The sequence below is a fragment of the Ischnura elegans genome, chromosome 4 (assembly GCF_921293095.1).
Source record: "Ischnura elegans chromosome 4, ioIscEleg1.1, whole genome shotgun sequence".
Classification (NCBI taxonomy): Eukaryota; Metazoa; Arthropoda; class Insecta; order Odonata; family Coenagrionidae; genus Ischnura; species Ischnura elegans.
This window is the reverse complement of record NC_060249.1, coordinates 12415608-12426933: the sequence shown is the minus strand read 5'-3', so window position 1 is coordinate 12426933 and position 11326 is coordinate 12415608.

Genomic DNA, 11326 nt, shown 5'->3' with positions numbered 1-11326 from the left:
ATTGGATCTCAATCCATAATCACACGATAACTGTTTCCGTCCTTTTGAGCTATGCTTGGGTCGTTTTATAAGTTTGTAACTTCTTGAATTATTCGCCTAATAACTATAAATACAATCTCCCGTCAGTTGCCATCTATTAGTAAACAGCTGTGAAATTTTGAGCTTTTTCAGTCGTTTAGTTAACATTTTACAGCCATGTAAAGCAGGTAACTCTGTGAATTTTAACGATAATGGAAATAAAAGAAAAGTGGATTTCGTGCACTAACTAACAATTATTTTTGTTCAAAAGAGCTATCGCTGAAACTAACGAAAGACTTGGTAAATGCTATCGAAACTCAGCGCCTTCAATTGCAGTCATGAAGAAGTGGTTCACTGAATTCCGTTGTGGTCATACCAGCACAAGTGACGTAAAACGTTCAGGACGCCCGAAAGAGGTCGCGACGCTGGAAATCGCCGATAAAAATCCATGGAAAGATGCAGGACGCTCGAAGAACAAAAATGAGTGGGATTACTTATGCTGTGAGCATCTTAAATTAGCGCATACATTGCATTTTACATGGATATTTGGACATGAGTAATCTATTCGCGCGATAGATGCCGCGATTGTCCACATCGAGCATGAGTAAAACCTTGGGATCACTTCGTAGGAGTGTTTGGCGATGTTCAGTCGCAAATCGATCGATTTTTTCGTTCATTTCGTAACCGTGGCTGAAACATGAGCCGTCGCAATACACCAGAGCAAAGAACAACCAAAACCATTGGTTTCTGCAGGTGAACGTGCACCAAAAAATGCTAAGGTGGATCTGTCAGCCAATGAAGTCATGGCCCTTTTTTGGGATGCATGCGGTGTATTTATCAAAGTTTATATTTAAAAGCGTAAACATATAACCTGCAAATACTATTCTGAGCTTTTGGATGGATTCAATACTGATATTAATGAAAAACGACCACATAAGAAAGTGAAGAAAGAACTGTTTCATCAAGACAATGCACATGTGCACACGAGTTTAGTAACCATGGCAAAATCCATAAATTATACTACGAACTATTAATCCACCCAGCATGTTCTGCAGACTTAAGCCACTGCGACCACTCTCTGTTTCCAAATGTGAAGAAATGAACGCTTATTTTGAGGGCCTTGATAGATGCTAAAATTTAGAAGAAATGAAAACATGGGAATAACGTTGGACTCTATGTATCGAGCCAAAAGGAATCTATGTAGAGACATAAAACACTTTTATGCCGAAAAAACGTATTTTATTAAAAAATTCGTGGACTCATCAAACCACACTCATATCTTCAGCAATCGAACCAATGATGGCGGAAAAATGATCTATTCACGCAATCATTTTCAGTGACGGCCGCATTTATGGAAATCCCATCCCTTTCTCTATCACTCTGCACGTCCCGTTATTCCGTCGCTGAAACCACTGCTGACACCACCTTTCAGCCAATCAGAACACTCGACCGCTGAGAGCATTTGTAGCACCAAGTTTGGATTTTTATGGTATGACAGTTGTTGACTGTGAACGATATGGAAAAAGGTACAGTGAGAATGACCATGTGGTTCAGAAAATGACGGGTCGAGCTATCGCTATTTTTCCCTGAAAAGATATCGCGGAAAGTATCACTCAAGTGGTATAGAAAAAATAATCGAATGATTCATGGTTTGGAGTTTAACTTGTCGCGTGCCGCAACCGCCATCTTCCTCGACTATTGCAAATATAATTGTCGGCCCTCACTTCGTTTCCATGCAACTGTGCAGGCGACGCGGAGACGCCACGCGACTTTGTGATTTATTCCCGCACGTGACACAAAGCGTGCGTTTGACGGTGCGTCGCAAAAGTCAGTCTCGGAGTAGCGGACCCCTTGTAACCAGACCCCTGCTCTGTGCAGTGCAGTTTTCCTTCCGTCGGATGGAACGTCAAGCATTCGTTCCTTCCATGATAAAAATATAAACTACAAATGATAATTTCCATACTTAAACATGAAAGTCCACTACCTACCGACTATAGTTTCGACATTCTATTTTATTTTCTAGGTGATACCCCCTCATGTATTCACCCCCTCATGTATTCACCCCCTCACGTATTTATACCCAGAGCCAAGGTAGAATGAGGAGGTATGTGGAAGTGGCGTGAGGGGAGTGGGAGGGGGAACCGTTTAGCTGAACAAATGACTCCTCTCTTTTCCCTAAATTCTGGTTTATAGAAAAAAAATTAGAAATGAATTTAAGTTGATGACGCAACGGAAAATTATGTTCCTGTTCAACTATCTCTGTGACTGGCATAATCGTTCAAGCTCATAATGTTTATAGCGGAGTCGCGGCAGGATGTGGCAGCTGTGACAATAGGGATTTGGGCAGGAGTTGCCATGTTTCCTCTAAAGACTTCTTCAGTGATAGGAAACGAAGGACCGCCTCAAAAACTCTCCTCCCACTCCACAACACAGCTAACCAACACACGAAGCATACACCAAGGAAGTCTAATAGCTACTGAATTTCCTGGAGTTTAAGCTCCGCGTAACGCATTTTGGCTGGTTTTCAGAAAGTAACGTGCTCTCCGCCCTCACCCCCAAAACACCGGGGCCTATCTCTGAATCCCAAAGGTATTTGAAATGAACTCTGGCTTCACAGCATCGGGAAAAAATTATGTGGACTGAATGCCATCTATTACTCTTCTGCAGAGCTGTGGGAAAACTGGCGCACACAGTGTTTTGAAATTGAGTGGAGTTGTTATCTACCCGCAGTGATGTCTTATCCTGAATTAACTTCGTCTCTGCATGTTATATCCCAGCTATTTTCATCCCATGGTGTGTACTTCAGTAATTTATAGTTTACTTAATAAAACACGTCTAAAAGCCGTAGGAAACGTTTAGATAAATGACCACGACACTGCAACTGTTTGGAGGGCCCGAACGAGCTTCAGCTGCTATTACATCTTTTGGAGTTCACCGGGACAGCGACTGCTGGGCACTGTTAAGAGATTAAGAGTCGATTGAGATCTTAATTCCAGCAATTAGTGATGGTGAACTATTTAATCTTCGAACTGCTACAGATTCATCACAAGCGACAAGCATTGATTTCATTACACTGACAAAGAATGTAGTAAATGTATGATCTCAGGTTTTCCCGGCGTATCAGTTGCAGAAAAGTTTCTCGGGTTTTCCACCGGTTGATATGATTCGGAAGATCCCCTGAGGATGATCAGCAAGTCGCGGATCGAAACGTCGGGAGACATGGACGATATCAACCGGTGGAAAACCCGAGAAACTTTTCTGCAATGTAGTAAATGATTCCAATTTTCGACTCATATTATATTATCGATCAAATTATTCCAAAATATAATTCAACTTGATCTCTAAGAAGAGGTAATGATGACATTTTTCTTTCGCCAGCGTCATCTTTTTTGATTTTCTTCGTCTGCCACTACGATTTGTACTGCTGCTCTTGAGACTATGCGGTGTAGCAGCGAGACGGTGCTTTTGAGCTATTGCTATAGCAGTCATCTAGGGCTTGAAAACTGGGCTTAAAACACTACTCACTCTTAGAACTTACCAACGATGACGTCATTGTGGTTCATGAAAAATCGTACAGAGATGTCGGAGGGGCAATGCGGTGGACGCGAGCAATCGACGAGGGCCGTGTCAAATGAAAGTCCCAACTTGTAACTGCCCTCCACCCTAATCCCTTCTGCCAATCAAACATCGCGCTCGTCCGTGGATTACGGGACGGCGAGCAGAACGGTTTGTTTCAATTAATAAAGACCGGATCTGTATTGCAATTTCTGGATTATTTTCGTATTTAATCACGGAATTAATGAAAGATCTCTTCGGATTCAGGGGATATTTCATTTCAGTGAGAGAGAAAAAAAGCCAGCAGAGGAAGAGAGAGAGAGAGAGGGAGGGTGTGAATTTTAAATGCTTGGAGTGATAACGTATTGTGAGAATTTTCATTATGTACTGATCTTCGCATGCAGATCATGTACCAAATATATTTACTAACACTTATGTATTAGATATTGAGCGCTTTGGGATAATATTCTACGATTTAGTAATAAAAACATTATTAAGGGGTACTATAATCATTATTGTTTCTTTTGATATTTAATATCATTAGCTGATTTAGACGGGTAGTAAAAAATTCTTAATCCATTCAATTAATTTCAAAATTTTAAGGCATCGATTGAACTTAATAAATAAATGTTTGTGATATTATTAGCGAATAGAAGTTTTCATCATGAGAGATAACCTGTAATGGCTGTAAAATGCCTAGGATCCGTGATTTTTAGCCTCAGCCCACTTGAGTTAGGGTTTTTGTGTTCTAGATTCTTTTAGGAATTTTTTTCTCTGTTTTCTTCCAGTTGTTTACTATAAATCTTGGCTTCCAATCATTAATAAAAGGCGATCTAACAACCGCCGAAATATACATCCCTTGTGATGAGCTAAACTTGAGTTTGCATTGATCGGAAGAGAAGAAAATTCAGCTATAGTTGTGTTCATTAGGTGCGTAGTTTTCATTTGCCAAGAGATTCGTTTGTATTGTCTCCTTTATCACTTACCATCCGATTCATCGGAATGTTCGTCTGACTTAGTGAGGGCAGAGCTCACTCAAGGTTAGGCTTAAGTTGGGAAACCGATTCATACTTCGAGGATTTTGTAAGAGTATCTGACGGCTTATCTGAGATTGGAGGCAGGGCCCATTGTTCTGTTCTGTTTGAAGGGCTATCGCGTTTCCCGCATTGACTGGAGTTCAAAATTTAGCTATTTTTTGTATTAAAAGACGGAACAATTAGCCTTTGGCAAAACAATATTATGCTTTATTCATGTTCTTTTGAAAACCTTGGGTAGGAGACGGGATCACTTAAACAGCAGGATTCTGAGAGACTGTAGTCGGGTGGAAATTACCGTTGAAGGACAGGTGGAAGTGAAAAGTGGCCGATTGAGGTGGCAGAGAGTTGAGATACATAGTGCAGGTGACGAAGGGTGTAAATGTGAGGAATTATGCAGTCGTTAAATGATCAGGTGATGGGGGAATTGAGTGGAGAGCCTCATCAAACCAATGTTAGGACTGATGATTTTAAATGATGGTGAAGTCATGTACTTTATTCAGTGCAAAGTGGGCTCAAAGCGAAAATCTCCTGATTTAAATCCAAAATTTCTTTTTTATGTGATAGCCTCTTGAAAATATGCAAAAATACGCACTAATAAATAATATCATTTGGTCCTAATGAAATGGTTACGTATTTCTTATAGACCTCACTGATACAGAGGCTCAAAAACGACCAAATTTCCAAAAAAAAAAGCAGTTGGACCGATATTGGAGTGATTGAAGGAGTTAATGATGCAAAATTATTTCTATTTGTAAACTGGATACTTATTCTTTATACAAGTTTCATATGATTTTTAGCGGTAATCTTTGATTTTTATCGTATTTAGTAATTATCTCGGCCCCCGAGCCACAGAGTATATCCCTACTCTGTGCCCGAGCGTTCTCGTAAAATAATCCTCCCGGTCTTCGGACTAAATCATGAAGATTATGATTGGTATAGGTATGATGATAGTTATTAGATATTCAGTGTAGATTAGTTCAGTAATTCATTGCTGCTTAGCCGCTATAACCATAGTTTTTCTGTTAAACCCAAAAACATTAGAGTCATTTCGGAGGTTTTTATTTATTCAGGTTCGTTGGTAGTGGCAGCAGTCCGGGCGAGTCGTGTTTTTCGGAGTGAGGGCCGCAGTCCATTCGCGTGTCCAGAATGGGCTGCGGTCGCCACATCTGATGGCCGCTAGATGGCCTCGACTGCGTCACGCGCCACGGTGCGGCCGGCCGCGTCATTAGCTCAATCCAAGCGACCCGTACATTATTTACCCTCCCCCCCTCAGGATTTTAAATATTGCACGGCCTTTTGTTTATGCCACAACTCCATGATGGCGATAATAATAATGCATGCTTCTGTAAATTGGATAACACTCTGGGGCTCACATTACATTCTCCCACTCTCCCTAAAACAAAACACACACGAGAGAGAGGGCAGCGCAATCGCACTCACGCACGCACGAGAGATATACAGGTCAAAAAAAAAAAGAACAACCGGGGGCGCGAAGAGCCCATTTAGCGGCGCGTCAACTGCAAAGCATTCGGAATCCCTCGCACGTTTAATATTTCAAGACCCACTTGATCCATCCCTCTCGTGCGCCGTGCAATATGCAACGTTACAAAAATGTTTCTGGGCTTAAATCGATGCAGGGGGTCGTTCGTGGTGAGAGAGAGTGAAAGGACGCAGCGCGATGTATGTGTGGCGACTAATCCGTGCGCTTCGCGTGTCATTCCGCCGTCCGTACTTAGGTCATACATTGGGCCGGGTAATGCCCCCTCCCCCCTTTCCACGCCGATGTCGGTCGCGTCAATCGCGGATGCAAATTCGACGTCGCTACAAGCCCACCGAATGAATCCCCGCTCCTATTTTCAGCGGACATTATGCGTCACAATCGGAGAATCCTTGTTTTGGAGAGGAATCGAAGCCGTTTCCTCCCCTCCCATTTTTCCGAAGTGTTTAGGTTCCGCACTTTTCACATTTTTTTTATTTTAGAGGACCTCCCCAATGATTGAATTAGGAACTCCATTTCTCCTCGCCATTTTATTTGATTATCTTAAAGCATTAAATGTTGAAGAGGTATTTAGGTGTCTGCTGCTGTTTATACTGTTTACGATATAATATTTTATATGTTTATCAACCGATTATTTTTACATTTTACTCACAGTGTCAGTGATGTCAGTTTGCGAGTGATGAAGTCAGGTGATCCCTAGCGTCTTGTATAATGGAGTCTTTCACTGTGATCTAAAATCGAAATACATTTGCAGTATTCAGTGGGTGTAAGGGGAAGATAATGTTGCCGAAAAAGTCTCATTCATTCAGTCTTTTCCTCATTATAAAATAAAATAAAAATACTTTGATCCATTCCGCACTTTATTTTAAATAGTACGACCCGGGTTTCTGCATACCATGTTATCATCAGGCTATGATATGAAGAAACCCAGGTCGTACTATTTAAAATAAAGTGTGGGATAGAACAAAGTATTTTTATTTTATTTTATGATGAAGCAGTTCCACAAAGTAACGCCTGAGACCGTGTCCTATACTTTTCCTCATTGTATTGAAACTAAGGATAGCGCGAAAGTAGCCACCCACTTTTTATGATTTGATGATTTCGTTACAGTTTCGATTCATGAACTTTTTCCGCTGAACCGCTAATTGAAGGAAAGATTGGCTATCAAAGTGTGAAAAACGACGAACTAGGGAAGCGAGGAAAAGGTGGGAAGCGGTAGACCTCTTGGAGGGAGTTCGTGACATAACCAACCAATCCACGTAAGGGTTTTTCCATCAATTTTTCGGTCCGTTTTTCTCGAGGAGTGTGCGACGTAATGGAAAACGGACAAATTCAGCTGTATTTATTATTATTCAAAATCTTATCTCGATCGCAGAAAATATTAAATTGGCGAAGGAGCCCATTTTCCTTGATTGTGGTGAAGCTGTAAAAGTTGATTGGGTATCGTGGTGTCGCGTTTCAACGCTTGCTTGATAACGATCTTTTTTGACATACTCCTGGACCATAATAATCAAATCAGGATGTCTTTTGCGCTCTCTATTTTACTTCTGGGAATCACTTCCACGAATATTGCAATGGGGGTTCTCGAGTCGGCCTTAAAATGTGTCAAAGCCCTCCATGCATTTATATAGGTTTTCTAAAGATGTCACTAGTGTCGTTGACGGCAGAGTAATCCGAATTTCACTGGAAAATTACCCTAAATGTATATTTTTGATGATAAGATCTACACAAAAGAGGCGATAAAGTATATAAAATGATGGCCACGTAATGAGACACAGAAGTTTGGAATGATGAGGGGAAATTGATAAAAAAGTTCTTAGAGGTAGAACAAGGCACAAGTACAGGGGACAGATCAAGAAGGATATGGGGAGGGCGAGACTCAGGGAGAAAAAGGAACAACCTTATGATTGGGTAGAATGGAGGGCAGCGGTACGAATACCAATAGGGTAGTTTCCTTCATCAAAGAAAACGAAAGGCATTGATTGCGATTCGTTACCTATCATTAGTGTATTCTTAATATACAAATTATTTTGTTTTAGAAATTCCAATTCAAACGAATGGCAATGGCCAATTTTAACAGCATTTGAAAAAGGCCATGCGATGGCACTCCACGTGACGTCACAGGGACCTAGTTTAATACGAGTAGATAGGAGTTTTACATCGTCTGAGATTACCAATGCATGCATGAGGGACAGACCTCAGGGAAACATGTCTTAATAATCACCTATTAAAACTGCCTAAGGTCGGAAAGTTTCCTTTGTTTGATAGGGTATTAATAATCCTTATTTAAGGCAAGCGCTACATGCTAGCAGGGTACTCAGCTACCTGCGAGCAGCCTGCATCGTATGAGCGCTCAAAGCATCGCCCCAAGGTCACCTCACACGCCGACAGCGGGAACCAGAATGACGTCACACGGCGTTTTCCCAGCATTCATACTTAGCCGTCGCGTTTTCGCGCTAGAAAATTATTACTTTTCATTTAATCGCTAAAAATAGATATTGTCAATTAAAAATTTAAAAGCGTGAAATACGTACTACAGGAGTGATCAGGAATGATCTTTCGATTTAGGCAATAAAAAAATAATAGGAAACACAGGATCGATGTCCTACTTATGCATGTTTTATTTAATTCTTAATTTTCCATTGCTCTAACTTCCGAGTGCAAATATTCTTTTCGAGAAATTTTGAATTTTTGGATCCTTCTACAGTCGTTACCGGACTGCGTTTAGTTTTTAAAATGTTCCCCGTGTGACATCATTAATCAAGCTTCCGCGGAACGGACTGTGGCCTCCGATATTTTGTCTTGCTTGATTCTGGCTGTGTGGGAATCGGAGCCATTGTTTAGCCCCGATGCTTCCGAGATCACATCATTTCGCATGTGCCGTCCATATTATTTTTACATTTTAGAGGACCTTCTCAATGATGAATTTAGGCCATTCCCTTGCGTTCACAATTTTGCCTGATAATCGCAAATCTCTTAATGCCGATTAGGTGTCGAGGCATCACGATTGTCCGCTTGATTTTCAACGATCTTTTTTGCTCTTTTCAGGTCCATAGCCATCAAATCAGGCGATCCCCCCAGCGTTGCCTAATTTACTTGATAATCGCGAAATCGTAAAAGTTGATTAGTAGCATGTGCGCCCTTTAGAATATTGATTGGAAATCCCTGGTGGAGCCTGTTTCGGGGCATCAATTTCCGCGTCAGAATCCATTCAAGAATCATTGATTGAGGTCTCTATAACAGATGCGATGTCATTAAAAGGTCGCGATAGCGAGCGTGTTGTTTTCATAGCTCTAAAAAGGCTTTGTTGACATCCAATTCTCTTCACGCGGATCTTGTCTGAAAAATTACGAGTTCTGCTGGCGCTGTTCGACCTTTTATCATCTTGAGATTCATTATTTTCCCCACACATTATATGAAAATATGTTTGATGAAAATTAAATTGAGAAATATTGTGTGAGAGTTCAAAATTGAGATGGGAAAGGACCATGGTGAATTGATAGGTTGGTGTATCTGGCAGAAAAATATGGAAAGGCCCTAGCTTTTTGGCGGGGTATGAAAATCAGGACCTCTACCTGCAGTCACATACTTCCCCGCGAGCGAATTCAATGGCCGTGGCACGGTACGCTTACCGAAATAGAGGAACGAAGGAGTCTTTTGAAATGATTTTATCACCTAGCCCCGCATTGTATTTATTGGAGCCCTTTATTGTTCTGTGAAAAAATATATTCCTGTACCTACCCGTTCAACGAAATATTTCTGTGGTTCCCAAAAATGTGGTAAGGTTCTGACATAATGGGTAGTGCTAAATTAATCTGTCGTTCCGACAACTTCTGGGACTGGCTTACTAAGGAGACCAATGATAGTTGGCTCAATTTTTTTTACAGAATCAGGGTACATAATTAACAGTACCTGAATTCCCATTGTTAAAAGTATTTAATAAATGCTAGAAGTCAGTCGAAACTATTCATTCACCCTGCTGACGATGCGCGAATCCTCCGTGGGAAATTTGGTGCTCTAAACCGGTGGGAGTCCCGAGAAGACTTCACGCAGTTAATTTTCCGGGAGAGTATTCCTTTATACTTTATTCACTCGATATTCAGTATATTATTTAAGGCTTGAGCAACCTAAGCCTAGCACGAAGCTCCAAGAGTATGTAGCAACTCTCTGCTTAGTTTGTAAGAAAGTTGCGTAAAGCTCTGTCTTTGCCCGCAGCAGCTTTTGACAAATCTCTCAGCTTTCCATTTTATTTGAATTAGTTGAAAGTCAGTCATCATGGGTTTATCCTACCACTTGTCTCTCTAACTTGTGTTTCTCTTCTAACTAGTCTTTCTGTTGACCACCTTGATTGGATCTTTCTCGAACAGTTGAACGTGTCCAAGCAACCAGCGCTCTATAATCTTTGAGGGCGTACCCGTCCATCACAGCTGGCCCTATGTTGTTTATTTGGTTATGCATTACCCCTTTAAAACGTATGGAATCATCTTGAAATGAATATAAATTAGACACTGGTCAACGTTTGCCCGTGCCTCGAATTTTAATACTTTATTCTAAGATACAATTTTTTTATATTTGAGGAAGCGGCGGATATTGATCAAGTTTAACTCTGTATGCTCTAGAAGTTCGTAGATGACGGCACAATTTTTACGCGCGTAGTCCGTCGCCGATAAAGACCGGTTTAGCGGACATAAGCGTCCTCTGAATACCCTCTTTCTCTTCGCTGTTGCTCACTTGAATGCCCCGAAGCAGACTGCACGCTGCAACTCCACTCCACGCTGACAATCGACCCGTGAACGTACAAGTGAGACCCACAGGAGGGGGGTGGGCTGCAATGCACCCCCTCCCACGAAGGCAGGGTTTCGGCAAAAAGGGTTTCGGCCCCTGCCACTGTCCATTACACACCCCCTCACACAATACCGCGATTCAATTGTTACCACGAAAGGGGACTGCTTCGAGGAGGCCGTTCCGTAGAAGCGTGATTAAAATTTCCACAAAGGGCGAGTTTTATTCGGTTTTGATCGTGTCCACGTTGAGTGAAGAGAAATCCCCTTCATTTTTTAGCAAAAGGGTACTTAAACTAGCCTAGGAATAGATATGAAAAGTTATAAACATGACACGTTTCTTCATCAAAGGGGATACTTCATCTTTACGAAAAACTATTCTTAGCATCAAATTTCTTGAACTTTGAACACGGATTTTAATGCATGTATCCTTATTC